At 44.1% G+C, this 10,784-nt stretch overlaps 1 long non-coding RNA gene across 1 annotated transcript; it reads right to left on the bottom strand.

The window, feature by feature from the left end:
- Positions 1–7,526: 7,526 nt before the first annotated feature.
- LOC126393365 (uncharacterized) lies at positions 7,527–9,912 on the bottom strand. The gene is made up of 3 exons (XR_007570272.1): positions 9,528–9,912; positions 8,881–8,992; positions 7,527–8,777 (listed from the first exon to the last, which is right to left on the bottom strand). It is a non-coding gene; the product is annotated as an uncharacterized LOC126393365 (long non-coding RNA).
- Positions 9,913–10,784: the final 872 nt, after the last annotated feature.

Genomic DNA, 10,784 nt, shown 5'->3' with positions numbered 1-10,784 from the left:
TGGTTACGTTTAGCCAACACGCACACGTGGTTACGTTTAGCCAACACGCACACGTGGTTACGTTTAGCCAACACACACATGTGGTTACGTTTAGCGTTTAGCCGACACACACACACACACACACACACACACACACATGTGGTTACATTTAGACAACACGCACACGTGGTTACTTTTAGCGTTCAGCCGACACACACACACACACACGTGGTTACGTTTAGCCAACACACACACGTGATTAAGTTTAGCCAACACACACGTGGTTACGTTTAGCCAATACACACACATGATTAAGTTTAGCCAACACACACACGTGATTAAGTTTAGCCAAGACACACACGTGGTTACGTTTAGCCAATACACACACGTGATTAAGTTTAGCCAACACACACACGTGATTAAGTTTAGCCAACACACACACGTGGTTACGTTTAGCCAATACACACACGTGATTAAGTTTAGCCAACACACACACGTGGTTAAGTTTAGCCAACACACACACATGGTTACGTTTTGCCAACACACACACGTGGTTACGTTTAGCCAACACACACACGTGGTTAAAGCACGAAAAGAAAGCACGTCTAGTTCTACTTGCTAAATATTGTTGTAATTCTAAAGTTGAAATTAATGTTATGTGTTGGGAAAAAAAGAAAGTGAAAAATACAAAAAGCATATTATATTCTGTGTTGGTACAAAATAAAAACGAAATAAATACACCACAGTGTCTCCATGGTGAAGGCATATATAACCTAACAATGATAGTGATGCAAATAACCTAATTGTGATGCAGGCTGCAAAATCTGATGCAGAGGCGGAGGGAATATCACCTACTTGGCGGAGGTCTGCACTGTCTGAGTGCTTTTCTAGTTTAGCATATTTTTCTCCAGTGTTCTGACGTGTCCTCAGGAGTTAGATTTAGTAAATGTCTGCTGTCGTGACACCAGCTCACCCTCACATTCTCACGTCTGCTTCCCTGCCTCACACTAACTCTCCTGTCATCTCAGATCCTGCCACGCCCTCCTGCCTGCAGTCTAACCCCTTTTACCTGACCTTCCCCGCCCACCTGCACACCTGTACCCACTTTCCCCATCAGTCCTGGAGCATATATCTCCGCCCTGTTCCCATTCAGTCTGTGCCAGACAGTGTGTTGTTCTTCCACCTGAGCGTTCCAGCCTTCCGTTCTGCCTGCCTGACTCGCCAACTTGATGCCCTGCCTACCCATCAGACCACCGCCTGACCCCTTTGGAGAGGACGGCCTGTTTCATCTGCCTGCCTGGACGTTTGCCTCGTCTGTCACTGCAGGTAAACACAGACTTTTTACCTCACCTGCTCGTCTCTGAGTCGTGCACCTGGGTTCAGACCTGTTCCTCTGCTGCTTCATTACAGCTGCAGTGAGTTTTTCTGAGTGTTGTACTCTTGTCTCAGTTCATATGGATTCCTCTCAGAGTGTCTGTGGAACAAATTTGAGAGTCAGGAAAGACCTTCGCTCTGTTATTGTGTTATTAATGAATCAGCTGAAACTCTTCCTGCTGTTTTCCGCTGCGATGGAGATATCTCAGCATGAGGTCAGACCGTTAATGTAAAGCTTTTAAAGAATTATACGTCTGCAGGCTGCATGCAGCTGAATGTGAACGGGGTCAGTCAGTGACGTTTGTGCAGCTATTAAAGTACAACTTGTACATTTTCCATCTCAACCCACCTCCTGACTGGAACTGAATTAACCAATCAACTCATTCCTCTGATCTGCATCAAACCATCAGGTTGTGTTGTTCAGAAATTTTTAGTAGGATCAGGATCCAAAGAATCAGGATTATCCTGATCCCAGCAAGAGTTTGGCTTCAGGCTGGATTTCAGGAACAAAATGCCAGAAAATTTTAAATTGGTAAAATATATTTACATTTTTATACCTCTGCGCCAGAGATAGAAACCGACCAAAGAAGCCGTCCTTTCACGTCAGCATGAAACACAGCCAGTTGCCGTCATTGTTTAACAGCACCCAGCAACATCAGGGGGAAATACTGTGGGACAACAACGAAAATGAAGGCAGCGAAAGTCCAACTGGGGTGAATGGGAGGGGTGATGATGGGTCCAACAACCATCGACTTTCACCCAGGAGGTCAGCGTTCACTTCCTGTAAGATTGTAAAGCCAGTGTGTTGGCTAAACGTAACTGTGTGTGTTGGCTAAACGTAACCACGTGTGTGTGTTGGCTAAACGTAACCACGTGTGTGTGTGTTGGCTAAACGTAATCATGTGTGTGCGTTGGCTAAACGTAACCACGTGTGTGTGTGTGTTGGCTAAAAGTAACCATGTGTGTGTGTTGGCTAAATGTAACCACGTGTGTGTGTTGGCTAAACGTAACCACGTGTGTTTGTTGTTGAAGGAAAAAAAACATCAGTTGGTGGTGTTGTAGCAACGTAGTGCTTTTATTTTGAAAGAGACTGTATGCAAACTGTACATTTCCTGTGAAAACAGAAGTGTGTTTTGAAAACAGACAATGCATGTAACAGGCTGAAGTTGACACGGCGTCCCAGAACGTCAACAACCAACACACCCATGTGACGAGGTCACAGTGAGGATGATGATGGGTTGTGTAAATCCTGCACTGGATGAAGGATTTTAGTCACTGTAGTCATCAAGCTGAGGCTCGTACTGCAGCAAACACCATCAGAGAAACACTGATTTATAACAACTAACAGTTTAAACAGTTTCACAGGTTTTAATCAGCTGGTCTGTTTGTTTTGGAGCAGAGACGACCTCTGTGGATATTTCAGCTCCAACTGAAGGAGTCCTGACTGAGAGAAACTGCTCCACCCTCTGTTATTGCTCTGATTGAGAGACGCCCTGCAGCATAAAATTACATATTCTACCTTTAAACCTTCAACAAGCGCAGATTGGCTTTGGTCCTGCTGAAGATCTGATTGGTTCGCCCTTAGTGAACCTCATTTAAATATGTTTGTGTCTTTGCATCTGGTGGTTTCTACAGAGAGGACGGAATAATAAATCAGTCGAGGTTATGCATATAGATTTTGTTGCAGAACGACAAGATTGATATATGAGATCCTTTTTTTTTGTTTGTGAATTGAAATCCTGCAGGACCGAACGGAGCCACAACCGTTCCAAATTCATTATAAAGTCTCATTTAAAAACAATACATAAGCAGCGCCGAGTGTTTGGCTGACAACCACTTGAAGCAACTCAACAACCTTTCCTCGGGACCGATTCTTGGATTTCCAACTCTGCAAATAAACAAACACACCCACGATAAGATGGATCAATTAATAACCGTACTGTGTTTGCTCTTTTGGCAGCTTTCTGTCGCTCATTTATGTGCAGGAGTGTTTTTCATGTATTATATTGCTGATACACTGCTTCTATCACAGTGCACAGAGAGCACAGAGGCTGGAGGAGACGAGGAAAAGCTGAGGCTGTGTCAATAAAATAAAAAGCCAGAACAAAGCGGGGCGTGTTTCACTGCAGGATTTGCGATGAATGTGTGTGACAGCTCCTCTAAAACCAAACAGATCACCCTAAACCAACAGTGGATTAATTTCACATCCCTGCAGGCCCGCTTTACAAATGCCATGCAATAATGTGAGGCACACCCGACCTGAAACCGCTCCGATCGCACGCGGGGCCAAATTCATTTCCAGCAGTTATTTTTCACGTCAGCTGAGGAGTTGATTCCTGACAAGAGTCCTGGCTCAGGTCAGCAGGTCCTGCCAGCGTGAATGGCACCAGGTCAGAGGACCATGAAGAGAAAATATTATAGACGAGGTGAAATTAATCTCAGCATCTCTCTCTGAGTTCACACTGATGCTAATTGAAACCAGACCCAAGACTTGAACAGTGCGTTGCACGCAGACTCGCCCAGGAGGCCTTCGCTTCTCGCCAGCAACAGAGCATGACCTCATCTCCAGCTGGGCCACCAGGGGGAGGGGCCTGTGCATGCAGGCACTTAACGGAGGTTTAAAAACAGTGATGTCATGGCCGCAGGTCATACATGTTCCTCCTGATTTATATCCAAAAAGAACAGAAGGAGGAAACTGAGAGATTTCCTAGAATGCAGGTGTCCTCTGAGACGTCCTCTGAGAGTGTCCTCCTCTCCTGCACTGGGACGATGTGCGAGAACGTTACTGAGCTGCCAAAAGAACACAGGCCCCACCAGAGCGTTATGTCATCGGCTCCTTAAAGGAACAGTCTGATCCAAATGTCAAAAACAAAACCAGACACTCAGGACTGGAACCTTCAGTCCATCTGACACCAGCCGACAGATCCCGAAGGACACACAGACACTAAATCACTGACACTGCAGAGTTTCCTGATGTTTTCAATCATCACTTAAGTAAACAAACATTTATAAAGAGTAAAAAAAGAGTGAGGACATATAGTACGTAATGTTCAGGGTGTCAAATAATGACCTGCCCGGGTCCAGACCTTTGACTCCGCCCACTTCACCAGGATATAGCTGACTGATTCATTTGGCATCAAACAGTGTTTCTCGCTTAAAATAAAACAGACCAATAAGTGCCACAGGAGGACTCGATTAGCCAATCAGCACCATGGGACTAACGCTGTTGTCAGACAGTGGCGCTGTACACAAGACACACACTGCTGTTGAGGCTGTTTAAATTCTACATGTCTTCTCAATGTTACCCAACATTATAGTTTGTTTTTACTTTGTTCCACTGGACGCGTTTAAAACCCCGACAAAACAAGGATGTTGTCATCAGTGTGGACTTAAAATGACGCCATCACATTCTCACTGTGACCCCATCACAGGTCCACGTTTGGTCATGGACTTTCCACGTCCACATATGATGTCCAAGGTACCCTGGGTGTGTTGGTTGTCGACGTTCTGGGACGCCGTGTCAACTTCAGCCTGTTACATGCATTGTCTGTTTTCAAAATACACTTCTGTTTTCACAGGAAATGTACAGTTTGCATACAGTCTCTTTCAAAATAAAAGCACTACGACAGTACAACACTGACGTAGTGCTTTCATCAACACACACACACGTGGCTGGGTTTAGGAAAGAAGAACAGGGTTTGGCTTTACAATCTTACAATAATGGTGACACAATGCGTGTCATGCTAACATGAAAGGACAGCTTTTTTTGTCAGTGTCTGAAGCCAGAAGCCGCCGACCAAGTGCCAGTATTCAGCGACTTTGGTGTGAGACTGGTGACCTCTGTGGATAATTCATCTCTTGGTAAAGCCTCCAAAATGTCTGAAACTTGAGTTATCAGAGAATGAAGATGAGCACGTGCCAGGCCAGCAGCTGTCTCCGACACACCAAACAGCATCAGAGAAACACTGATTTATAATGTGAAACTGTTTCATTCAGTCAGATTTAGTTGCAGATTGCAACCAGCTGAAACATCTCCTGGTTAGAATAACTCAGTGTTCATTGTTCAGGAGCTTTTTATCAGAGCCGAATTATCCACAGAGGTCTCCTGCTCTCTAAAACAAACAGAGCAGAGGATTAAAACCAGTAAAAATGCTGAATAAAACAGTTTCATGTTACAAATGAGTGTTTGTCTGATGCTGTTCGGTACAGCAGGGGCTGGAGTCGAGCTGCTGCTAACGTCTGCTCAGTTTGTTTCTGTGATAACTTCAGATCCAGACATCCAATGACTGAAATCCTTCATCCAGTTAAACATATAGTTAGAAACAATGAAGATGGAAAAATTGAATTATAAAAATGGGGCTTAAAACTGACAAAAAGTCAAATGATGGCAGCTTCTGTCAGACAACGAGGCCCTGACACCTGCAGGCAACGACGACCGAATGACACAGACTGTTTCCTTAAAATTATAGATTTCTCTGGGGTGGAAAATTGTTGAAAATGTTTGGCATAATGAAAGCAGACAATTCAACAAATTCTACAACACTGGTCGAGTAGTTATGATGTTAAATATATCTTAATATTCATGTGAGAGCAGGAGGCACCGACCTCCAGCAGGAAATCTGCCTCCAGTTTAATCTGATGTGGAAATCACCAGGAGAGGAGCCGCTTCCTCACACAGAGGGATGTCATTAAGGGGAAAACACTTTTCTTTTGACAATGAGGCCTCAGTGTAAGCAAATATACTCAACTTCCCCCGACAAGGACGGGACAAAAGAGGTGGCTGTGTGTTCTTGTCAGGGAGAGATAAGGTAATGATGCATACATTTCCCACTGCTCGCAGACGCAGCGCTGTTTATTAACAGCCTTTCAGCAGGAGTTCAATTCCAATTTCTTCCTCTGCTTCGTCGTCAGGGTGGGACGTGGTATCGCAGGTTCCCGGGGGGAGGACGGAGCCGCACACTGAAACAATACTCTTTTTTTTACCCACAAGCAATTTTGCTATTTTGTTGTTGGTGCCTGTCAGTGCTGTGAAAGCAGCTGGCTGGCTGATGGAAACCGCTGTCGCTGTCACGGCACCTGACGTTTTCATACCCGTCTTTTGTGTTGCTGCTGCTAACATGTCCCTGGTGTGTATCCTCTGAGACGCTGCTTGTGTTTCTGCCTCTTGTGGCTAAAACTCACTTGTGTCTGTCTTCCAGAGTTGCACCTCGACGTCTCCTTGGGCCTCCCTCAGCTCCACAAGTCTCTTAATTGACTTCTCCAGGATTATGAAAAATGAGCCATGCTTTCAAATGGCTCATTTAGCAGCGCAGCTATCACAGTGGCTGTTACTTTATCTTCAACATATTAAAAAGGGGCTAGGTGCTCCTGATTAGGAGCGATGGGCTGCAAAAGCCCGAGCTCCCGGCATTTGACAGCTGGCCACTAATTTGCCAATTCATCACTGGAGCATACGAGGTGTTTGTCCGCTCCTGTGGGAACACACACAGCAAATATTAAGATATAAACGCTCCAGCAGTATTAATAAAATCAAGGAGACAGACCTGTGGGAGATGTAAGGAAGACGTGCACACGCCTGCAGGCACACAGCAGGGTGATTTAATGCCTCTGAGTGTTGTGGCCACAGGTTTACAGACTGTGACAGTTACTGTGTGACGGCCGTGTGTCCCAGAGAACATATAAAAGTCACTCATGCTCATTAACTGCAGGTTGCTGTGTGTGAAAGCTCCGGCTAAGTGCAGGCACATAATACACATCAAAGCTGAGCACTCTCCTCTGTACGTGACGACAGGTGTGAAGGCTCGTTTTATCACTCAAACACATTCAGTTTCAGATATAAACTGGTGAGGGAGGTAACCTGCATGTTTCCAAACAGGGGATACCTGTCATTGTATGGATTCCTGTAGTGCCAAGAGATGATCTTAAAGGGACAGTTCACCCCAAACAAACACAGGAGAGCCAGCTCCTCAGGTCAGTGCTCTGCTGTCCATTTACATCTAAAGGAGAAAGGACATTCTTTGAGGACAGCAATGTGCACATGTTGACCAGAGAAGACAGAAGGTGTGAAAGAAGCCGTCTGCGTCAAACTGGAACGACCATCATTAAACAGAGGAGGTGGCCTACGACACCACTTATCACCCACTTACAATGCAGTCTTCACACACTTCACACCCATTGTCACCTGGGGCCTGTTTCACAAAACCAGGATAAGGGATTAAGCCGGGATATCTTGGTTATCCTGGATCAATTTATCCTTGATCCAGTTTCACAAAAGCAGGATAGGGGGAAGTGGGATATGTTTTGACATAAGTTACCATGGAGATTTATTCTGTGGAGCTAGCCTGCTCCAGACCAGGCTAAGTTCCAGGATCTATTTAATCTCATCCCTTATCTCAGTCAGCAGTCACCACAAACGGAAACCAATAGTTATTCCACTGCCCACTGCACATTGTTATCACATTCAACCAGACCCACTGTCATTATTTAAACATTTGTGATCATTAATTGCAATCATTTTAGATAAATGATGATTTTAGATGATTTTGCAATCATTAGATAATTTACAGTTTCCCATAGACTATATATAAAACACACATCCCATATAAATATAAATACACATCAAAGAGTAACATGATGTTCCTTTATTGAATAAGGATAAATCAAAGCAAGTAAACCATCAGCTCCTTTCAAAACTGAAGTCACACAGTGACTCTACAAGATAGAAAGCACGGAATCAAAGCATATTATACAACACAAGAATAAATACACATTCAAAGGTCTGTATATGATACACCCCGCATGTCTGCACACTGAAATAAATGCAGGACAAATCCATACACAACAAATGAACAGACAAATGAATGGATGCAGTAGCCTCCCTGCAAGCTTGTATACACACAGTATACAGCACAAACAACATAAGAGGCCAAATCAATTTAAATTGAATAAAAAAACACAAATTCCTCTGCCAATGCAGGCCATATTTAACTGAAATTCACAGCATGCGTCTCTGCCACTGCAGGACATATTTAACTTAAATTTAATGCATGCATGTTAACTAAAATAATTTAACACATATTGGTCCCTGACCAGCCGACCACTGTCGTCATCAGGGAAGATGGCAGGATTGTCCCAGTCCATGTGTGATGGCACTCTGGGGGCCCTCTCCTTCCTCAGGCAGGCCACATTGTGGAGGACAGCACAGGCCATAGTGATGTCACATACCCTTAAAGGGCTGACCCTTAAGTGGTTAAGACAGTGAAAGCGTGCCTTCAGGAGGCCAAAGGTCATTTCGATCCTGGCCCTTGTCCTGGCATGGGCATGATTATGGGCCTGCTGTGCTTCCTGAGGGTCTATGTATGGTGTGAGGAGAAAAGGCTGGCAGGCATACCCCCTGTCCCCCAGCAACACACCAGAGAATTCACCTGTCAATACAAAATCTCATCATCACAACCTCATAAATAGAGTGACATTCTTGACACAGCCATGATGTAAAAAGCGGTTATTAACAGAGGTTGTGTGGCTCACCTTGTGATAGGCGCTGATAGATTCCAGAGGTCCGAAAGACTCAGGAGTCATGGACTGGGCCGGGCCACTTTGCCACAACATTGCTGATCAGATAGTCAGCATCGCAGACCATCTGAAATGATAAGATGAAGACTATTAAACCAATCAATGCACATCACAAGCAATGCACAGTGTTCATTAATCGACAATATCAAAACGTAATGTTCACCTGAACATTAATGCTGTGAAAGGATTTCCTATTCACAAAATCGGGGGATTATATATGTATATATGTAATATATATATATATATATATATATATATATATATATATATTCTATATATATTCTTATGATCAATCAGCATACACATGGAGCATGAGGAGCAAACATAGGATAAGATAAGGTAAGATAAGATAAGAGGAACTTTATTTATCCCAAAGGGAAATTCAATTACGTCAGTGAGCTCATGTATTTATCAAAGAGTTATACAGTCTGATGGAGTTGCATTTACACAATTTCACTCACATCTGCAGTCAATTTCAGTTACAATTTCAACTGATTCATAATCAGAGTACAACTACGTTTTCGGAGATGTTAATTAACTATTTGGATTGTAATTGTGATGGCTTCAGCGGAGCAGTGAGTGTGTATTTGTGCACTACTTACGCATTCAGGCCGCCTGCAACTTTGCCACGCTTTCTCTCGTTGTTTTATTACTGTGGCGGTGTTGCCTTTCTTTATGATTTGATCCTTTACCTCTTCGTAAGCCTCCATGAGGATTTCTGCCTCCGACGGGGTAAAGTACGCTGCTCTCGTTGCCATGGTGAATCGGTGAATCTGTGATCGATGGCGGGGTCTATTTGAGGAAGCCGCGTGCGCGCACTGATCCAGGATTGGTTTCACCTGGCTTGATGAATCCGTGTCTGCTCATCCTGGCTTGGTCTTTGTGCAACCAATTAAGCCTGGACGTTCTTGTTTTGGATTCGTTGAACCCAGCTCAGTCATTTATCCTGGATGTCTGAATCCTACTTTTGTGAAACGGACCCCTGGCCCCATCTGACCCCAACAACACACATGAGACCTTAATGACTCCGTAGGGTTCACACCCACACAGAGTTTAAAGACTGCGACTCTGCACCAGTCCGTCAGAACTGAAGAGGCCTCTTGGATGAGAGGTAACGTCATCAAGAAAGTCAAGCAGGTCCAGTTGCCTACGATATGGCACTTATAATTACCATGACCTGGATGACTGAGATTCTTCACCATCATGTTCACCCCAAAATTAAAAACACATTTACCTCTTCCCTGTAGAGCTGTTTATCAGTCAGATAGTTTTGGTGTGAGCTGCAGAGTGTTGGAGATATCATGACCTGGGTACTCAAGATAATCCACAGACTTTGCTTTTATGCTGATGACACACAGATGTACCAACCTGTTAGAGCCACCGACACTCTGTTCACTCAGTGTCTGCCTCACTGATGGTCAAAGCTGCATGTCAAAACATTTTCTTCAGCTGAACTCAGACTTGATTTGAAACTGTTGTCATCAGGCCGCAGCATGCAACAAATTCTGCTTTGGCTGCTCCCCTGTTGGATCAGATCAAACCTGTTGCAGAAATCTTGGAGTCTGGTTTGAGCAGCTCGTCACAAAGCTCGTGCAGTCGTGTTTTTATCATCTTAGAAATATTTCATTTCATATGATTCATTTTAAAATTTAAAGACACAGAGACAGTTTCACAAGCCTTCATCTCTTCACACCTGGATCACTGTAGCAGCTTCATTTCTTACCTGAATCAAAAATCTATGAATCGACTCCAGACTGCACAGAATTCAGCTACCAGTGACGTGATGACATCACTCCAGTGCTAGTGTCTTTACACCGACTCCCAGTGTTTTAGACAAGATTATAACATTTTACTGAGTC

The sequence above is a fragment of the Epinephelus moara genome, chromosome 7 (assembly GCF_006386435.1).
Source record: "Epinephelus moara isolate mb chromosome 7, YSFRI_EMoa_1.0, whole genome shotgun sequence".
Taxonomy (NCBI): domain Eukaryota; kingdom Metazoa; phylum Chordata; class Actinopteri; order Perciformes; family Serranidae; genus Epinephelus; species Epinephelus moara.
This window is presented reverse-complemented; position numbering and strand designations above follow the sequence as displayed.